Genomic DNA, 7,500 nt, shown 5'->3' on the forward strand with positions numbered 1-7,500 from the left:
TTATTAATTTTCAATGATGTCTTGGAACGTTGATGCTATTTTTGTTGGTATGCAAAAATAGCATCACAGAATTTTTCATTGAAAAAAATATATATTCATATATAATTGAATGCCTAAAATAAAAATAAATTCTATGTAACTAATTTATAATTTATCAAGTAACCGATATTATTAATTTTCAATGATGTCTTGGAACGTTGATCCTATTTTTGTTGGTATGCAAAAATAGAATCACAGAATTTTTAATTTAAAAAAATATATATTCATATATAATTGAATCCATAAAATTAAACTAAATTCTATACAACTATTTTATAGTTTATCAAGTAACCGATATTATTAATTTTCAATGATGTCTTGGAACGTTGATGCTATTTTTGTTGGTATGCAAAAATAGCATCACAGAATTTTTAATTGAAAAAAATTATATTCATATATAATTGAATGCATAAAATTAAACTAAATTCTATATAACTAATTTATAATTTATCAGGTAACCGATATTATTAATTTTTAGTGATGACTTGAAAAGTTGATGCTATTTTTGTTGGTATGCAAAAATAGCATCACAGAATTTTTAATTGAAAAAAATATATATTCAGATATAATTGAATGCATAAAATGAAACTAAATTCTATACAACTAATTTATATTTTATCAAGTAACCGATATTATTAATTTTCAATGATGTCTTGGAACGTTGATCCTATTTTTGTTGGTATGCAAAAATAGCATCACAGAATTTTTCATTGAAAAAAATATATATTCATCACTTATCACTTATCATATCACTTATCATATTTTTAGACGGTCCTGTCCGGAGGTGCAATCAGCCTCTCGGCCATTTTACACCCTGCCTTCAGGCAGCCGTCTAGTCGCTGGTATCGAGTATTTGTGCCCTACGAGCTAACTCATAGAGCCCCTTGATCCCGTCCCTGTCGACACGTATATCTATGCAAGTAGACCCGAAGACATTCCATCTGGCTTCATCGAGTCCGCTGCATCTTGTGCATAGGTGAAGAGGATCCTCCTCTGTCAACCCGCATCTTTTGCATAGGGGGTCAGTCCCCTTACCTATCCTTGATAAGTACAGAGCCAGGGGCCAGTGTCCAGTGATAAGCCCCACTATAGTACGGAGCTTAACCCTGTTTAGGCCCAACAGGGTCTCTGCCAACTTCCTAGTGGGTTCTCCTAGGAGGGATTTCGTGTGCTTGGCACCCGTCTCCGAGTCCCATCTCTCCCCGACCCTCCTATCCGCACGTTCCTTGACCAGGACCTTCACAAAATCGGTGTGCACGCCTACGTGCTCCACCTCCCCCTGAAAGCCCCTGCAACTACCGTTCTTTGCTAGCTCATCGGCTTTTTCGTTGCCTTTGATGCCAGCGTGGCCCGGAATCCAGGCCACCTCGAGCCGATTATTTACGGCAATTTCCTCCATCAGCTCGACGCATTCACTCACCAGTTTAGAACAACACTCATACCTGAGTATTGCCCTAAGCGCGCGCCTGCTATCTGAGTAGATGAAGATCTTTTTGCCCCTGTCCCCTCTCTCCAGGATCATCCTGGCGCAGGCTCTTAGGGCAGCTAGCTCAGTCTGGAGCACGGTTGCGTGTGAGTCCAGCCCAATGGTCCTCGCTATTGCGGGCCCCTCTGACCAGACCCCCGCACCTGCCCGTCCGCTCACCCGTGATCCGTCCGTATACCAGACTAGTCCACGGGGCGGCACCCAGTCCGCATCCTTTCCTGACGGGGTTTCCCCCCGTCCGAGATTGACCGAGAACTTTCTACGAAAGTGCCATCGGGGTCTGCAGGCGTCAGCACCGCGCGACAGTAGCTCTTCCAGCTCTCCGTCCGCGCGGAGGACACTAGCATGCCCATTCCTAGCTCCTTTCCATGTTCCCTGTAGCCGCAGCCTTGCGGCCGCTCTTGTTGCCTCCTCCCTTATAATTAGGTGTGGAGGTTGCATAAAGAGCAGAGCCTCCAACGCTGAGCTGGGGGTCGTTCTGAGGGCCCCTGTTATGCCCAGCATCGCAAGCCTGCCTATTTTGTCCACCGCTTTCCTGTGGCAGGCCTTGTTCAGGGCTGTCCACCACACTGCGGCTGCGTATGTTAGCTGTGGGGTCATAATGGCCGTGTAGATCCATTTGACCATCTTCGGCCTTAGACCCCATGTGCTTCCAAACATTCGCCTGCATGCCCAGTATGTCATGGTGACCTTGCTAGTCTGCATGGCGATGTGCTTTTTCCAGCTGAGCTTCTCGTCGAGCCAAATACCTAGGTATTTGACCTCACTCGAGAATTCCAGCATTGTGTTATAAATGGAGGGAGCTTTAACAGCACCCCTCCTTCTACGTGTGAAGTGCACCATCTCCGTTTTGCCTGGGTTTACCCTTAGGCCCTTCGATGTGCACCACTGCTGAACATAGTCCAGCGCCTTTTGCATCTTGCTGTGTAGCATGCCCGTGTTCCTGCTAGTTACCAGCAGTGCCACATCATCTGCATATGCGACTGTCCTTACCCCCAGTTCCTCGAGTCCAGTGAGGAGGCCGTCAACAACGAGGAGCCATAGCAGAGGAGAGATAACCCCCCCCTGCGGGCAGCCCCTCCCTGCCGCAGCCCTTACCTCACTGTCCCCAAGGGTGGAGTGGACAACTCTTGATCGGAGCATGGCGGCTATCCATTTGATGATCGAATCCTCGATCCCAAACGCTGCCGCAGCTTTCTCCATTGTATCAAAGGCGGTATTGTCGAAGGCCCCTTCGATGTCTATAAAGACGCCAAGGGTGTCCTCCCCCCTTTCCTTCGCATTTTCTATTGTGCCTACCAAGTGGTGCAGCGCAGTCTCAGTCGATCTGCCAGCTTGGTAAGCATGTTGTGAGGGGCATATCTGATTAATTCTCAGTGCCCCCTCCTTAATGTGCCTATCGACCAGCCTTTCCAGCGTCTTCAGTAAGAAGGAGCTCAGGCTGATCGGTCTGTAGGCTTTCGCGTTGTCGTAGCTGCATTTACCCGGTTTGGGGATAAAGACAACCCTGACTTCCCGCCACCTGCCTGGCACATAGCCCAATGCTAGGCAGGCCCTGAATGCCGGTATCAGTCTGCGCAGGAGCAATGGCCCCCCTCTTCGCAAGAGGGCCGGATGTATCCCATCCGGACCTGGACTCTTGTACATTTCGAAGGAGTCCACCGCCCATTGCAGCCTGTCCAGCGTTACTATTCGTGCGGCTAGCTCCCAGTCGGGATTGCCGCTTCCTGTTCGCTTCCAGTCCACTTCCAGGCACTCTCCTGGAAGCTCAATAATAGAGTCCGGGAAATGCGCGCGAACCAGATGCTCAAGGACCTCTCGCGGTTCTGTGATGGTCTCTCCGCTTTCCAGCGTGATTCCACCCAGCCGTTGTGAAGGGCCCCCCGAGAAGACCCTGCGAAGCCTGGAGATGCCTGAAAGCGCCTCCAGTTCCTCACAGTATGTCCTCCAGGTGAGCTCCTTTGATCGTTTTATGAGCCTCTTGTACTCTCTCTGCACATTTCTGTACAGAGTCCAGTCTTCGGCCCTCTTCGATTTGTGCGCTCGGTTTCCGAGCCTCCTGGACTGGCTTCTCAGCCTGTCCAACTCACGGCTCCACCAAGGCACTTTTTTACCCTTCCTGCAACGTCTAGCCGGGCATGCCGTCTCAAAAGACTCAGTTAGGGCAACGTGGATTCTTTCCACCTCGTCCTCTAACCGGTCCTCCCTGCAGGGCCTGACGCGTCCAACCCCGAGCCTTTCCTCCAGGTTCCTCTCGAAGGAGTCCCAGTCGGTGGCCCTTGGGTTTCTGCGCAGGCGGTCCTGCTGCGGTTGGGCACAGCCCTCTATGCTAAATCTGATGCGTCGATGGTCAGAGAGTGTGTCCTCCCGGTCCACCCTCCAGTCCCTGCATCGCCTCGCCAGCCGGCGGGTGCACATGGTTACGTCAATGATACATTGACAGCGAGAAGTGACGAACGTGGGCCTCGAGCCCCTGTTTAGGATCTCCAGGTCCACGTCTGCCATAAATTCCAGGAGAGCAGTGCCCCTGTCATTACATCTTTCGCTGCCCCACACCACGTTCTGCGCGTTTGCGTCACAGCCTATGATGAGTGGCAACTTTCTAGCTCTGCAGTGATTCACCAGATCACGCAGCTCATTGGTAGGTGGTGGTGTCGGCGAGTCATGTGGGAAGTAAGCCGAGCAGAAAACTATGTCCTCCGCACCGGCCTCCCCCCGAAGTCTCACGACAACCGCCACCAAGTCTCTGTGGCAGAAGTTGGCCATTCCCCTAGCTCCGCACGCTCTTTTGACAGCAATGCAGGCCCTGGGGCCCAGGTCGCCCCGAGCATAGAATAGCTCCACCTCGCCTCCAGATAGGCCTTTTACCGAGCCACCGTGTTGCCAGGGCTCTTGTATGAGGCATATGTCTGTATGCTCTACTGCTAGGCTGCGACTCAGCAGGGCAGTCGCAGCCTTGCAGTGCTGCAAGTTAATCTGGGAGCAGTGGACTAGCAGAGAGCCTAAGCCGTCTCCCTGCATATTGCCCTCTGCTCCTTCCCCCCTTATCCCCCTGGCCATTGGTGGGCCGTTAGGCAGGGTCGCCTGGTGGCGCCCTAACCTGCCCTGAGTGGGATGAGCCCGGCAGGGCCCAGTTGAGGGTCCCTTGAGACCCCCTCCCAGTTCCCGCCGCGCCCCCTCTCACCAGAGGCGGCCTTCCTCTTCGGCCCTTCGTGCGCCCGCTCAGCGGAGGCCTTGCAGGGGCAAGGGGGTCCCTCTGTAAGAGGGAGCCTTCCTCGCTCTCCTTTTCCTTCCCCTCCTGGGCGCCTTCCCCGGCAGTTCCTGGGGCACTCACCGAGCCACTAGGACCCTTAGGCGCTCCCTCCTGCCCTCCCCCCTCCCCTGCGATCCCTGACTCCCCTTGGTCGGCGATCACTTTCCCCGGGCCTGGCTGCGCCTGGGGCGCCTTTCCCCCCGCCGCTCTCCGCTGGGTCTCGTAGAAACGAGCCCGGCCGAGGCAGTAGAAAGGGGCCATCCCCATGCCCTTCAGGGCCTCCAGAGATTTGGGGTCAACACCTAACACCAGGTTGAGCCCCTCCTCCCCACTCCGGCAGTCCCAGACCCTCCACTTGCCTGTGGTGAGGGCCCTGTTCTGCTTTCTCAACCTCTCAAGAGCCACAGCCGCTCCTACGGGTTTTCCCGGGAGAAAGGCTGTGACTCTGATCAGTTTTTGGAGCGCTTCCTTATCCATCATGATAAGGGAGGCCCCTTCCCAGGGTGCCAGGGTGGGCACCACGGACTTCAGCCACTCTCTTGACTGACCGTCCGTGCATGCCACCCACAGCACGCCATCGTCAAACCAGTGGCCGTCAAAGCTCGGGAGCTGACCTTCCATGTCAGTCTCAAACAGTGACGCCACTAGCGCCTCCTGAACCAGGTCGGCTTGCTCCCTCGTCAGAGACAGCTCAGGATGGCCAGTTGGCACTAAGGCCACCCTGCCGCCACCCTTCGCCGCCTCTCTGAAGGAGGTTGCCCCCAGTCCTTCCATGGCCCTCAACTTTTTCGTGGGCATGGCCACATCGGGGGGAGTGGATCCTGAGGACCTGGGCCTCTTGGGCCCTGTCCCCTGTTCCTCCTTATCCCTGGACGCGGTCTCTACCTGCGGAGATTGCTGATCCCGCGAGGCATCGGCTTTCAGCCTAGCCTGGCGGGCCCGGCGCTTCTCCGCACCCGTCCTACCCCTTCTCTTCCTCCCCTGGATAGGGTCAGCGACAGCGGGCCCACCACTGGTGGGCCCCTCTGAGGCTGGCTCCTCCACAACTTCCATTTGGATCAGCGCTTGTTCCCCTTCCGGGGCCCTAGTGCTGATCGTGCTCTCCTCCGACCTACAAGCCTCTGCCGTTCCCTCAGAGAGGGCACCGTCATCGGCGTTAAAATTTTTATTATTAGTTGGGTCCATGTTAATCCCACGAGTGACCAGGAAAAGAAGGTCCACCCCCGCAGAGCCTGGATGCGGAGGTAAGGCATGCATACAATGGGGTGCTGCCTGGTTCCCCAAGGGTATCGTTTGCGACACTGTTCCCCAGTGTCATTCAGCCCTCGGCACGATAACTTCCACCTTAGCTTGGGGAGTCTGGTCCGCGGCGATGCCTTGGGTCTTCCTGACGGGTTTTTACTTCCGTAGGTCGACGTTATAGCTGTCGCTGGCCGGGTACTGAAGTGTGCCCCAGGATCCTGGAGTCAGGTGCTGTTGTTCAGCCTCCTTTCTCCGTTCCCGAGGTGCCACTCTTTCTCCGGCCGTCCCCCTATCCGCCACCTGGGGACGCGCTCAGTTGGTGACTCATACCGTCCCCTTCGTCTCGTTTATAGAGCACGTCCGGGGCTGAGATATATATTCATATATAATTGAATGCCTAAAATAAAAATAAATTCTATGTAACTAATTTATAATTTATCAAGTAACCGATATTATTAATTTTCAATGATGTCTTGGAACGTTGATGCTATTTTTGTTGGTATGCAAAAATAGCATCACAGAATTTTTCATTGAAAAAAATATATATTCGTATATAATTGAATGCCTAAAATAAAAATAAATTCTATGTAACTAATTTATAATTTATCAAGTAACCGATATTATTAATTTTTAATGATGACTTGAAACGTTGATGCTATTTTTGTTGGTATGCAAAAATAGCATCACAGAATTTTTAATTGAAAAAAATATATATTCATATATTTAAATGTACAAAATTAAAATAAAACCTGTATAACTGATGTATAAATTATCAAGTAACCGATATTATTAATTTTTAATGATGACTTAAATGTTGATGCTATTTTTGTTGGTATGCAAAAATAGCATCACAGGATTTTTAATTAAAAAAAAATATATATTTGTATATAATTGAATGCACACAATTATGATAAATTCCCTTTTATATATAATTAATTTATTATTCAATATTTATTCATATAAAGGTTGACAATGTAATCATGGAACGGGCAATATATTCTATGTTCAGGCGGTCGAAGTGGACCTACAGGTACAAGTACGCGGGACTCTTGATGCACGTGTTTTATACTAGGTCGGGCAATGGCTTCGCTTCCCATACCCAAGTATACTTCGCTTATAGTATAGCACAGCATTGCCACGAGTCCAAGTCGAAGACAGAATGACTCTCTATGTGGTACGCGCTACGGCGTTTGATATTTCGTGTGTAAAAGGATATAATATTATTACTTTTTCACTCATTTTTTTTTTAACAGAGCGTTAACTTACTTCACTCCAAGTAAAATTATAAAGTTGTCAAAATGAAAAAAGTTATTTCTTATAACCATGTCGTTTAAAAATCTAACGATGAATGTTTTCACATTTACAAATGTGGATGAGAGGAAAGTGTTTGAAATTAAAATCAGCAAAACATCTCAAAATGTATTTGATGTTAATAAAACAAATACAAAATAAAATGTGTTGCACATTTAATTTAAAAAAT

The sequence above is a fragment of the Diachasmimorpha longicaudata genome, unplaced genomic scaffold (genome assembly GCF_034640455.1).
Source record: "Diachasmimorpha longicaudata isolate KC_UGA_2023 unplaced genomic scaffold, iyDiaLong2 ctg00000105.1, whole genome shotgun sequence".
NCBI classification, from domain to species: domain Eukaryota; kingdom Metazoa; phylum Arthropoda; class Insecta; order Hymenoptera; family Braconidae; genus Diachasmimorpha; species Diachasmimorpha longicaudata.